Source organism: Pelophylax lessonae (genome assembly GCF_965119305.1).
Source record: "Pelophylax lessonae genome assembly, chromosome: 1".
NCBI classification, from domain to species: domain Eukaryota; kingdom Metazoa; phylum Chordata; class Amphibia; order Anura; family Ranidae; genus Pelophylax; species Pelophylax lessonae.
The window spans coordinates 215152397-215165989 of NC_138768.1; the positions used below are offsets into that span (position 1 = coordinate 215152397).

The 13593-nt window shown below is 40.9% G+C and overlaps 1 protein-coding gene across 1 annotated transcript in view; it reads right to left on the minus strand.

Annotated features, from left to right (window-relative positions):
• Nucleotides 1-13593, minus strand: part of SUDS3 (SDS3 homolog, SIN3A corepressor complex component) — a 98883-nt gene that overhangs the window by 12087 nt on the left and 73203 nt on the right. The gene's annotated exons all lie outside the window — the stretch shown is intronic.

Consider the following 13593-nt stretch of genomic DNA (forward strand, 5'->3'; position numbering starts at 1 on the left):
GAAGTCAAAGCACTGGAAGGACAATCAAGAAAATGGCATTGTAACCCTTGAATGGTTTACATGCTTTTCTGCGTACCAGCAGCTGTTACACCCTTCTGACATAGAGATGACTTAAACTACCTTTATGCTGCCCCATCGCTCATCTTCTGGAATCAGATTGGGAAGTGTATCTTTGAGACCATGTCAAAGTGTGCATCACTGACTTATATTAGCCTCGGTTCCCCAGCTTCCGGGCCCCACTCCACCCCCCCCCCCCCTTTTTTTTTACCCTTATTCTCCCTATCTTATTCTAGTTTTCTCCTAACCTGAAAAAATTTGGAAGGTTGCTGCTCAAACACTTATCCTACAGGCACAGGAGGTCCCAGCTTTTTTTATTGGGGGACTTTTAGCCTACAATTGCCCATAGCTGATTGACTATCGGTGCGTATACTATTTATTCTCCTTGCTCATTGACTGATGTAGTATGCATTTTTATTACACACAAAACTTCGCCTGTGATACTCTACTCCATGAAAATGGTCTTGAAAAGAGGGATTCAGTAATGGTAGCTTCCATTAATAATTGATGGTCATGGTCTTCTAAGTACCATGTAAACACCATTCCACAGAGAGACAGTAGTAGTATACTTCCACAGGTCTGTGCTGTGCAACTTCGTCTCTGCTTCCAAGGCAGGTTTAAAATTCAACACCAGTTAAAATGTTATTTTAATTTTGGAAAGAGCCTTTGTCAGTTTTTATTGCCATCTGTGTACCTAATAACTAAATGTGGTCCTAAAATGTTATTTTCTACAATACTTGTCAGTTTATGGTGCGCTGGCATCCATTCATCTTGTACTTGAAGCAGTGCCTCTGCTGCCAGGTACCCAACTTGAATGAAGGTGTGCAATACGAGCTTCTTTTTCTTCTTTAACGGGGACACAATAACCCTTTTTAGCAGAAGGACAGGGGTTAGAATTTCTAAGATGGTTTTTATTGCTGTCTATACCTTCCAACCCTGGTGAAAACTAGAACACCAATATCTTGTACGGTTGTCACAGAAACAGAAAACGTGAGCGAAAAAGAAAAAAAAAAAAAAAACGTTATTTCTCCCCCACTAAAACAAATAAAAATATCTATACAATTGGCTTGAGTTAGGCTTACATTTTTTAACATTTCATGAAGGGAGCAACATGATAGGGGAGTATGTGCTGCTGAACAGCAGAGCTTACAGCAAGCCTCTGGTTTTTTAGCTATATACAGTGACCAAGTGGTTAGCACTTAGCAGCATTCGAGTTGTGGGTTCGAATCCCAACCATGACGCTACCTGCATGGAGTTTGCATGTTCTCCCTGAGCCTGCATGGGTTTCCTCTGGGCGCTCCAGTTTCCAGCCACACTCCAAATACATGCTGGTAGGTTAATTGGATCCTATAAATTGGTCCTAATTTGTTTATATACGAATGTGAGTTAAGGACCTTAGATTGTAAGCTCCCTGAGGGCAGGGACTGATGTTAATGTAAAATATATATGTAAATCACTGCATAAATTGACAGCACTAGACAAGTACCTGTAATAATAATAAAAATAATAATGGTCAAAGTACAGGTTTGTTTTAGGACAGAAAAAGGTCACTTAATGGCGCCATTCACCAACCCGTCCAGCAGGACAGATTTCCATATCTTGATCAGTGAGACTGTGTAATTATAGATTCTGTCATTAAGAATCTTGGGATTAACCCTTACTGACACAGATCTTATTTGCAGTGCATCACAGTTATTGAAAAAGAGGAGATCGCCAGAACAAGGTTAATCTCAAACCAATGAGCAATTCAAAAACTGTAGGCATTCCTTTTATATTTTTAGTTGGCTAGCACGGATACACAGTAGATGTTAATAGAAGGATTCAGGGAAAGAAGCACAAGATACGTTATTTAGGAGTAATTTCTGATTACATCTATGCAGTTTTTGTAGCAGTTAACTGCATGCAAAATACATAAAGATATTTGTAGAATTATAGTCATATTCTTTATGTAGCGTCAATGCCACTGACTATCCTGGAACAAATTTCTTTCATTCATTTTGCTTGTAGCTTCATTTGTATTTAATTGCAGCAAAAAATGTACAAGTGGCAACAGTGCATTCATTTTCAATATCAGGAAAAGACAGCCTCCATTTTTAGTAGATTCAACATAAAGGTAAAGAGAAATCAATGAACGCAATTCTGCACAAAATTACAACATTTAAAAGCAAAAAAAAAAAAAAAAAAGTTTGTCAAAATATTGTAATCTGTTTGGTTGTCTTTTTATTTAGGGGGAGCAGAAGAAAAAAAAAACTGATTCAAGGCAATATCTTAACCACAGGAACAGTGGCTGGACATAAACTTGTTTCTAAATCCTGTATAATATATGGCAATATAAACCAAGGATTTTCTCTACATTCTTTTCCCAACAAAACACACTGATATGTGTATAAACAGTGGCATCTAGTGGCTAAACGTATTTATGTCACTTAAAGTTTGATAAAAAAATAAAATAAAACCAGACACAAGTTTATGCATGTATGCAGTCGTTAAAAATCATTAAAAGGTATATTCAAGTAGTAAAGTTGAATTTCTTTTTAATCCCCCCCCCCTTTTTGCCAAACAGGACTCCCCATGCTCCAAACCTGCCCTCCTCTGCCATCTGAGGCTGGTCCTCTTTTAGTTTGAAGGATGCCCATCAACATTCAACCCCCTTTCTGTTCCCTGGGGTGGGAGGAGATCATCATTAAATCACCCTGGGCTGCTAAAGAGAGGACCCATCCACTGCCAAAGGACAGAAGAGGACCCCGCATGCATCCAATTACCAGACCAAAGACACTAGTTAAAAAGTATATACTGTATAAAGATTTATTTTTTTAATAATCTGGGGGGGGGTGATAAAATCTGGAACCAAAATGTATTCTTAAACAACTAGTGCAAGTTCCTGAATTTAACATTTATACTAGCCTTTTGTAATCCCCTCTACAGCTGTGCTCTGAACAGGATCGAGAGAAGCAGCAAAAGGAGCCATTTAGCTGTGCTGCAGCAGTTATGTGCCAACAAGAAACATGCTGACAGGAGGAGACAGCACAGAGACATAGATGTGTTCATCAGTCTGCAGCTTCTCCTTCACTGTACAGTGACAGGCAGGGGTAGGGACAAGACCATGTTGTCATACTTAACTGAAGTAGAGAAATGTCAGTTCTCCCGGCTTGCAGGGCTGAGTAATTCTCAGGAATGTATGGACAGTAATATAAATCATTTAGCAGAAGAAACCGCTTTCATACATTTTTTGTCAAGTGTGTGTTTAGCTGTTTACTTGGAGCTAAACTTCGCAAAGAAACAGGCAAAACCAAGAGAAAAGACCTTTCCTTTTAAAAAGGAAATCAACTACTACAAATTACAACTAATATGTGCTTAGAAGGTATAGCCTGAAAGTTGAAACAAAAATAAAGTACTAATAGGTGCTAAAATATAGAAATATTGTGTGTTAAACTCAGATGTGGTAAAAGAATAAATATGTAAATATGTTTTATGAAGGTAAAACTCAATAATTGAAATGAAAAGATATAAAAATGTATAAAGATTAAAAATATGAAAAATGGCCACCAGAGGGCGTAGTGCAAAGTGCAAAAGTACTACAATAAATAAATATGCCTTCGTATATGTGTACAATAATAAATGACAATTTAAATAAATAATCCACAAAATTAATACAAAATAAACAGCCTTAGATAGATAGATGAGTGAATAAGTGAATAAATACGATAAATGAGACAACAAATAGTGCTGAGTGAATCCAATCTCTAAATGGTAAAAAGGTGCGGGAAACTTTATATGCAAAATAAATAAATAAATAAATGTGCAAATATGCAGGAGAGTTTTATGCAAAGTGCAGCAAGAGGTGGTATTTTTTTCAATTCATATAAAAAAATGAGTCCGTGAATGGGGAATGTGCAAAAAGTAAATGTGCGGGAAACTATTATACAAAGTGCAACAAGAGGTGATAATCAATCAGTTCATATGCTGGGATAAGTCCATGAATTGGTGAATGTGCCCAGTGAAATAAGTGAGCAGATATCTTACGGTGACCCCCAAGGTGGGTGACTGGTGAGCTGCGGGATGGCTCCTATTAAAAAACCTACTCACCAGATGTACCCACCCCACACAGGGGTATAGAGCGGGTACTGTGGATATGTCTTGCTGGTCCTTGCTCTGTGTGGTGGTTCCCTTCCTGGGGGAGATATGATGTGGGGTCCGCGGGATTTCCCAGGTATCCTAACTTGGGGTCCGGTAGTAGGGTCCTATCCCAATGGTACTGTATCCAATGTTCCGTGGGGGGATCGGGTATGGCCACTCAAGGGTATGTAGATGGGAGGGTCATAGGAAGTGAAAAAAAGCTCGATAGTGTGATATCGTTAAAGCTATTTTATTCAGCAGCACAAAAAAATGGGTACTCACAATCAACTTTTCAATATAAAGCGTGGTATTGGCGTCCCGGAACGCAATGCGTTCCAACTGGAGACCGGAACCGGAAATGACGTGACGGCGCTGTACGCGTTTCGTCATGTGACGTCTTCTGCAGCGTCGCATCATTTCCAAAGCAAGCCCTTTTGTATACGGTGGTTGCTAGGCTACGGGACTCGTTATGAAGCATAACGAGTGTTAGGTATAAGCTGATGCCGTGGATCGTATTAGAATGTATATAGGTTAGCGTATGGAACAAAACTTATGCGATACAGTGAAGAAAAACGGATACATTTATATTATATACAATTAATAAATAGATATAATAAATATAAAATATATAGCCCGTGCCAAAAAATAGTATGAACCACCGTATATACATTCAGGGAGAGAATACTATATATTTAAAACCATGATACACAATATTTATTAGACATATATTAAAAATACAAAAAATAGAGAAAAATAAAAATAAAACTAGAAGTCTCATTCTGAAGAATAAAATAAAATCACATATAGTTCGCCATCTAGTGGATAAAGATATATATGGTATTTGCTAGTTGTATGGAAGATATATGTTATTGCAATCATTGATATAAAATGTGTATAATTGAAAGCGATATCAGAAATTGAGGATATTATTGATATTAGATATAGCATAAAGTTATATATTAATATTTGTTGAGAAACAATGTGAATAAAAAACAATGTGAATAAAAGCGGTGTAAAAAAAAAAATAATAATAAAAAAGAGGACATCTAGTGGGTATTATGTGTACTACACTGAAAATATATATATATATATATATATATATATATATTTAAAATATATTATAGATATATGGGATAAGAAGGATGGGATCTGATGTTGGTAAAATATAGTACATTATATATTGTATATTAAACAAAATATGAATTAATAATGGATAAAGGAAGATGGAGATAATAATATAAAAAATATATATTATAATGATGGAATGGATAAAAGACAAAAGATGTAGAATCTATAAAAAGTATGTAGAAAAAGGGAAGTGGAAGGAATTAAAAATTGGAAATAAAACAATTGAGGTCTATGTCCAGATTTAACCCCTTGGGCTGGAGAGTATTGAGCCGGTATATCCAGCTGGTTTCATTTTTAGAAATTTTAATTTTTTTATTTTCGCCTCTCCAATGTCCTGCAATGGAGTCTATGCCAACAAATGTAAGTCCCCTTGGATCCTTGTTATGTACCTCTGCGAAGTGTCTCGGGAGGCTATGTTTTGGAAATCACTTTCTTATATTCTTGATATGTTCTCTGATTCGTACAAAAAGAGGTCTAGTGGTCCTACCGATATATTGGAGCCGGCAGGGGCACTCTATCAAATAAGTTACATGGGTGGTCTGACACGTAATCAATTTATTAATTTTGAGGAATTTTTAAGGGATTTCCAAAACATAGCCTCCCGAGACACTTCGCAGGGGTACATAACAAGGATCCAAGGGGACTTACATTTGTTGGCATAGACTCCATTGCAGGACATTGGAGAGGCGAAAATAAATGGATTTTTGTAAAATCTTACCGTAAAATCCTTTTCTCTTAGCTCATTGACAGACGTAGTCCTCGTGATTCAACACCCTCGGGTTATGCTGCCCTCTACAGGAGTAGGACTAGACAGGAAAGAAAACGTTCTGGCCACACCCTAGGGGCAGTCCCAGAGGGTATATCCTCTCACTTCCTGCTCTAGCAAATCAGTTATGTCACAAAGCAGTGTTTAGAGAATTTAACCCAACCCAACTCAAAAACAGAGGGGCGGGTACTACGTCTGTCAATGAGCTAAGAGAAAAGGATTTTACGGTAAGATTTTACAAAAATCCATTTTTCTCTATCGCTCATTGACAGACGTAGTCCTCGTGATTCAACACCCTCGGGACGTCCCAAAGCAGTACCACAAATGAGGGGTGGGAAAATGGAAATCAAATCCAATCTAGAAGGCCCAACCGGTGCCAACTAGAAGTTTACCATGCTCATCCTCAGTGATGAGACTCAACAGAAATTTTTCAACAGAAAAAAACCCTCGAGGTAGACCACCGGTCTCCTCAAATTGCAGCCTGCAAAACCTTGCGGCCAAATGAGGCATCCGCCGATGCCATCACATCAATCTTATAAAATTTTGTAAAGGTATGTACCGACGACCAGGTGGCCGCTTTACATACCTGGACCACTGACGCCTGATGGCTATAGGCCCAGGAAGTACTGAGCGCTCGAGTGAAGTGCGCCCTAACAGGAAACGGAGGATTCCGACCCTTAATAGAATAAGCCTGTACCACCGTCTGACTGATCCATCTAGATATGGTCGCGGCAGACACAGGCAATCCCCTTCAAGGGCTATCCGTGATCACAAAAGTGAGTCCGTCTTACGAAAACCACTTTAGGAAGGAAGCATGGATTCGGAAGAAGAACCACCTTATCCCTTATGAACCATCAGATCTGGGGAACGACAGGATAATGCGGCCAGTTCTGACACCCTGCGTACAGAAGTAATGGCCACCAAGAAGGCCACCTTCTGGGATAATGCAAGCAAGGGAATCTCCCTGATATCTTCAAAGAGAAGTTTCTGAAGAACCGACCACACTAAATTAAGATACCAGGCGGTAAGGGTGCGCGCACTGGCGGAGCCAGCTGTCGCACCCCCTGGATGAAATTCCGCACCAAGGAATGATTAGCCAAAGGTTTCTAAAAAGAAGATTGCTAACGCCGAAAACCTGACCCTTAATCGTGCTCAAGGATAGTTTCTGCTCAACCCCTTGTTGCAGACAGACCAAGATTCGGATCACCGAATAGGTATGTGGGGGAAATCCAAGAGATTCACACCACGCAATATAAGACTTCCATGTGCTGGAAGTCGCTTTCCTTGCTTTAACTGGAAGCAGGAATAACTGAAGCGGACACTCCCTTGTCCTTCAGTACCTGGGTCTCAATGGCCAGGCCATTAAGCCAGCGACTGTAAAGCAAGATGGGAGATCGGTCCCTGAGACCGCAAATCCTCCCGAGAGGAAGTCTCCAAGGAGCGTCCGCGACTAGCCTCACCAAGTTGGCGTACCAGGCTCGGAAGGCTCTGCCGTAGCTGATACTGCCCCCACGGGACGATTAGCGTTTCTGCTGCGTCCGCTAGAGGATCGCGGTGCGAGCTACAAACCTCCGCACCTTCCTGTTGAGCCAAGGTGCCAACAGATCCACATCCGGGATGTCCCAATGAAGGGACAGCTAGTGAAAAACCTCTGGATGAAGAGGCCATATGCGATTGGATCCGAATCGGGCTGCTCTAGAGCTGCTCGATCCAGTAAATCAGACAAAATCTGATCGCTCTCAGTTCCGATACCCTATTGGTAATCTGGATACTATCGGAAGAAATTACTTCCCCTGGTTGAGCATCAGAGACTTCCTGGTCCGCTCGCTCAACCGGATCCGATTGTCCAGGGAATCGGAATTCTGATTCCATTAAAAAAGAATCTCCTTCAGGAGAATTCGGGTATGAGACTGGGTATACGGTACTACCTCTAAGAAGGCCACCATCAGTCCCAGCCAATTGACGGACAGCAACATCCGAATCGTTGACTGAACCTTCTGGAGTTTCTCCGCAAGGAGAAACTCTCTTGCCCAGGATGTATCCAACCTTAGGCCCAGATAGTTCAGTCTCCTGGTGGGAACCAGGGATGATCTTTGGGAAAGCGAAAAAACGCTGATGTCCTGCGATGATGGGGATATAAAGATAGGCCTCCTAAATGTCTATGGACGCCAGGAAATCCCCCTGATGCAGGGAGGCCACCACTGTACGGATGGACTCTATCTCTTCCCAAGTCCAGATTTGGACGCACCTTGCCCTCTTTCCTGGGCATTGTGAATAGGTTCGAATAGAACCCCTGAAACCGTTCAAAGTTAGAAGGTAGGAATCGCACCGGTGGAAGTGATCGAAACTCGATCCTGTGTCCTCCAGAAACCGGTGAAGACAACCCCCCCACCCCAGAGATGGGTAGGGGCGCATCAGGCTATATTCTTCAGGCTTGGTTGAGCCGGACTCTTTGTTTAGCCGACCAGCGCCCTTTGAAACCCCTCTAAAGGGGCTTTGGAGGGTTTTGCCTTATCGCCCGCCCTCGCGGAATGAACAACTCTTATGAGCAGAAAAGGAAGGTCCTCGTTAGTTACGAGGTCCTTTTATCCTAACAGTCTGTGGCAAGACAGCAGGTGGTACCGTCTATCCTATAAAGAGGAATTCCTCAAACGGATAGCACCTAGCCATGCGTTTGGAAATAACAGGGGTTCGTTTCAAAACGACCCCATTTGGGTAAAGGAAAATCCTTCGCCCTTTTGGTAGGCTAACAAGTACCAAAAAAGGAATCTCAGTCTCAGCTACCTCTGCCGGTGTAACCTCAAGACTAAAGGTTTCCCGGACGGACACAACTAGTGCATCCACCACTCTTGTGCTATGGCGGAGGCAGAAACGTGCTCCTCACTGCTGAGGAGATATTACCTGAGACAACAGCCCCCTAGGAGGGACCTGCAACTGCATTGTATCTGAAGTATCTGATAAACAATAGGGGTAGGCGGGGGTCGCTACTTGACCCCCGTCCCTGACAGGCCACCTCCACCCGGGATACCAAAGACTCCAAAACTGCCGATAATGCATTAAAAACAAGTGGGGTACTGGAGGGTCCTGCGGCCACTTTGAGGGGATCAGGTGGGGATACCTATGCGGCAGGGTCAATGATTATACAAGACACTTGCCAGCGACAAAAAATGACAAAGTAAAAAACTTTTTTTTTTTTGTCCCCCAGTTCGCAACAGCGCCCCTCAGTGTTACCTGCCTTTTTGGACCCCACAGAGAGAGAGAGAGAGAGAGAGAGAGACCCCAAGGCTCATCCCTGATGCACAGAAGTTTTCATCAGCTTGCTCAGTGCTGTCCTGTTACAGACAGGAAGACTTTGGCCCTATTTCCTGGGTAAAGGAGGCGGCTGCGCCCCTTAACACGCCTGCCGGCGCCTCCCCCTGGCTCCATGAGGTGTTTGAGTCACCTCAAACATGGCCGCCCCCATGCTGGAGACACGAGGCTACACTAAAATGGCGGCCTCGTGCGATCTACCAGACAATGGCGGCGGCCTGCACAGAATAGCGGCATGTCTGCAGAAGGATCTCGGCCTCACAACCCTTCACCCTCATGGTGGTCAGCGTGGTCGGCGGTACTGGACCCTAGCGGGCCGTATGCGGTCCGTGGCCGTCGGGAGGCATCTGCTAGCTGGAGGAATGATCTGGGATGCAGTATACATGTATAGACAGACATCGCCCTGTGGCTACTGACAGGTAGGATACCTTATACTATCACAGTAAAGTTCTAGTACTGCCACTGACTACAATCATTTTCACATCTTTACAATTAGATTGTCAGCTCCCAAACCAAGCCTCCTGGCTTCTTGTACACAAAAATCACACTCAATTAGGGGGATCTGTGACATGTTATAGGATAGAGGGGAACCCATCCTTACCATTACAGAGAGGGGCCCGCGTTCACCACAAGACCCGTCAGGGGGAAAGGGGGAACATACTACTCACCATACCGGAACCAGACAGGCGCCAACTCCTGACAGTACCCCTCTCCACCGAGGTAGGAGGGCTGTTGACCAAAACGGACGCCGTGACTCATGGTCTTTGGCGTTTCAGCGAGACGTTTAACTCGCAGGGTCAGTCCCCGTCCAGTGGGACTATGTCGCGGCCGACCCAGCGCGGAGCTATGGCCTGCACGCGCTCGTAGGCTGAACTGGGGTGACCACTGGATCTCAACATCCAGCCCGTCACCCAGTTCAGCTTTCTTGCTTGAAGATCTCACAGGAACACTGGAGAAAAAAGCTGTCTAAAAAATCTTTTCTAAGAAAAAAATCCTGCCAGGACCGAAGATCCCAGCAAGGTATCTAGGTCCTTACTCCTAACTAGACAGAAAAAAACTGATTTGCTAGAGCAGGAAGTGAGAGGATATACCATCTGGGACTGCCCCTAGGGTGTGGCCAGAACGTTTTCTTTCCTGTCTAGTCCTACTCCTGTAGAGGGCAGCATAACCCGAGGGTGTTGAATCACCGAGGACTACGTCTGTCAATGAGCGATAGAGAAAAAAAAATTAAAATTTCTAAAAATGAAACCAGCTGGATATACCGGCTCAATACTCTCCAGCCCAAGGGGTTAAATCTGGACATAGACCTCAATTGTTTTATTTCCAATTTTTAATTCCTTCCACTTCCCTTTTTCTACATACTTTTTATAGATTCTACATCTTTTGTCTTTTATCCATTCCATCATTATAATATATATTTTTTATATTATTATCTCCATCTTCCTTTATCCATTATTAATTCATATTTTGTTTAATATACAATATATAATGTACTATATTTTACCAACATCAGATCCCATCCTTCTTATCCCATATATCTATAATATATTTTAAATATATATATATATATATATATATATATATATATATATTTTTTTTTTTTTTTTTCAGTGTAGTACACATAATACCCACTGTCCTCTTTTTTTATTATTATTTTTTTTTTTTTTTACACCGCTTTTATTCACATTGTTTTTTATTCACATTGTTTCTCAACAAATATTAATATATAACTTTATGCTATATCTAATATCAATAATATCCTCAATTTCTGATATCACTTTCAATTATACACGTTTTTTATCAATGATTGCAATAACATATATCTTCCATACAACTAGCAAATACCATATATATTTATCCACTAGATGGCGCACTATATGTGATTTTATTTTATTCTTCGGAATGAGACTTCTAGTTTTATTTTTATTTTTCTCTATTTTTTGTATTTTTAATATATATCTAATAAATATTGTGTATCATGGTTTTAAATATATAGTATTCTCTCCCTGAATGTATATACGGTGGTTCATACTATTTTTTGGCACGGGCTATATACTTATTTTATATTTATTATATCTATTTATTAATTGTATATAATATAAATGTATCCGTTTTTCTTCACTGGATCGCATAAGTTTTGTTCCATACGCTAACCTATATACATTCTAATACGATCCACGGCATCAGCTTATACCTAACACTCGTTATGCTTCATAACGAGTCCCGTAGCCTAGCAACCACCGTATACAAAAGGGCTTGCTTTGGAAATGATGCGACGCTGCAGAAGATGTCACATGACGAAACGCGTACAGCACCGTCACGTCATTTCCGGTTCCAGTCTCCAGTTGGAACGCATTGCGTTCCGGGACGCCAATACCACGCTTTATATTGAAAGTTTTTTTTGTGCTGCTGAATAAAATAGCTTTAACGATATCACACTATCGAGCTTTTTTTCACTTCCTATGACCCTCACATCTACATACCCTTGAGTGGCCATACCCGATCCCCCCCACGGAACATTGGATACAGTACCATTGGGATAGGACCCTACTACCGGACCCCAAGTTAGGATACCTGGGAAATCCCGCGGACCCCACATCATATCTCCCCCAGGAAGGGAACCACCACACAGAGCAAGGACCAGCAAGACATATCCACAGTACCCGCTCTATACCCCTGTGTGGGGTGGGTACATCTGGTGAGTAGGTTTTTTAATAGGAGCCATCCCGCAACTCACCAGTCACCCACCTTGGGGGTCACCGTAAGATATCTGCTCACTTATTTCACTGGGCACATTCACCAATTCATGGACTTATCCCAGCATATGAACTGATTGATTATCACCTCTTGTTGCACTTTGTATAATAGTTTCCCGCACATTTACTTTTTGCACATTCCCCATTCACGGACTCATTTTTTTATATGAATTGAAAAAATACCACCTCTTGCTGCACTTTGCATAAAACTCTCCTGCATATTTGCACATTTATTTATTTATTTTGCATATAAAGTTTCCCGCACCTTTTTACCATTTAGTGATTGGATTCACTCAGCACTATTTGTTGTCTCATTTATCGTATTTATTCACTTATTCACTCATCTATCTATCTAAGGCTGTTTATTTTGTATTAATTTTGTGGATTATTTATTTAAATTGTCATTTATTATTGTACACATATACGAAGGCATATTTACTTATTGTAGCACCTTTTGCACTTTGCACTACGCCCTCTGGTGGCTATTTTTTATATTTTTAATCATTATACATTTTTATATCTTTTCATTTCAATTATTGAGTTTTACCCTCATAATACATATTTACATATTTATTCTTTTACCACATCTGAGTTTAACACACAATATTTCTATATTTTAGCACCTATTTGCACTTTATAGAGTAAGCAGCGCCATCACCTCCATTCTTACATACTTATATAGCCTTTCGGCTATAGTTCAAGTGAGGCTGCAGCTTATCAGTGCACATAAATTTATCCGCGGATTTAATCAGTTACAAAAATAAAGTACTATCACTCGCAACAGAGATTCATTTAAATAAATACAGTATTTCTAGCATTCTTCACATTCAAATTAAACTTATTGTCAAAAAGGAACTCTAGAAGCTGCCATTGCTGACTTGTTTTCAATGGTCCAGACTCATTTGCTGTGATCCCTTGTTTTATTACCTAAAGAGTCTCTGACCTGGAACAAGTATGCAGCCAGTAAACTGTCCTCTTGTCCAGTACACATATATACACATACATACATATACATATATATATAGATCTGATCCAGCCCAGCACCACTATTCAATTAAATAGGGATGACAGCATAAATCTGGTCATCAATGGCACCAGAGTTTTGGGTCTGTAATTAACAGCAACCAATCAGAAATGAGGTCTCAATCAACATTTTACCATTTCAACAATGTAGATAGTTGCTATTGATTCTGTCTGGATTTGGGGAAACATGCAATATTAGGAATGTCTGAGGACCAGGACTTTATGCAGCACAATGTGCACTAAAATTAGTGTCTAAAATATGAATGGTCTAATTTGCTCCACAGCAACCGGTCACCTTTTCCCCTTCCTACTGCTTCTTTCAGTGCAGACTTGAATTTAGATTATGGCTAAACACAGATGGTTGTCGTTTTAGCCACACACAAAAATTCCAGAAAATAAATCATAAAGAAAAAGGAGGAAGGCTGAGACTGTAGCCCC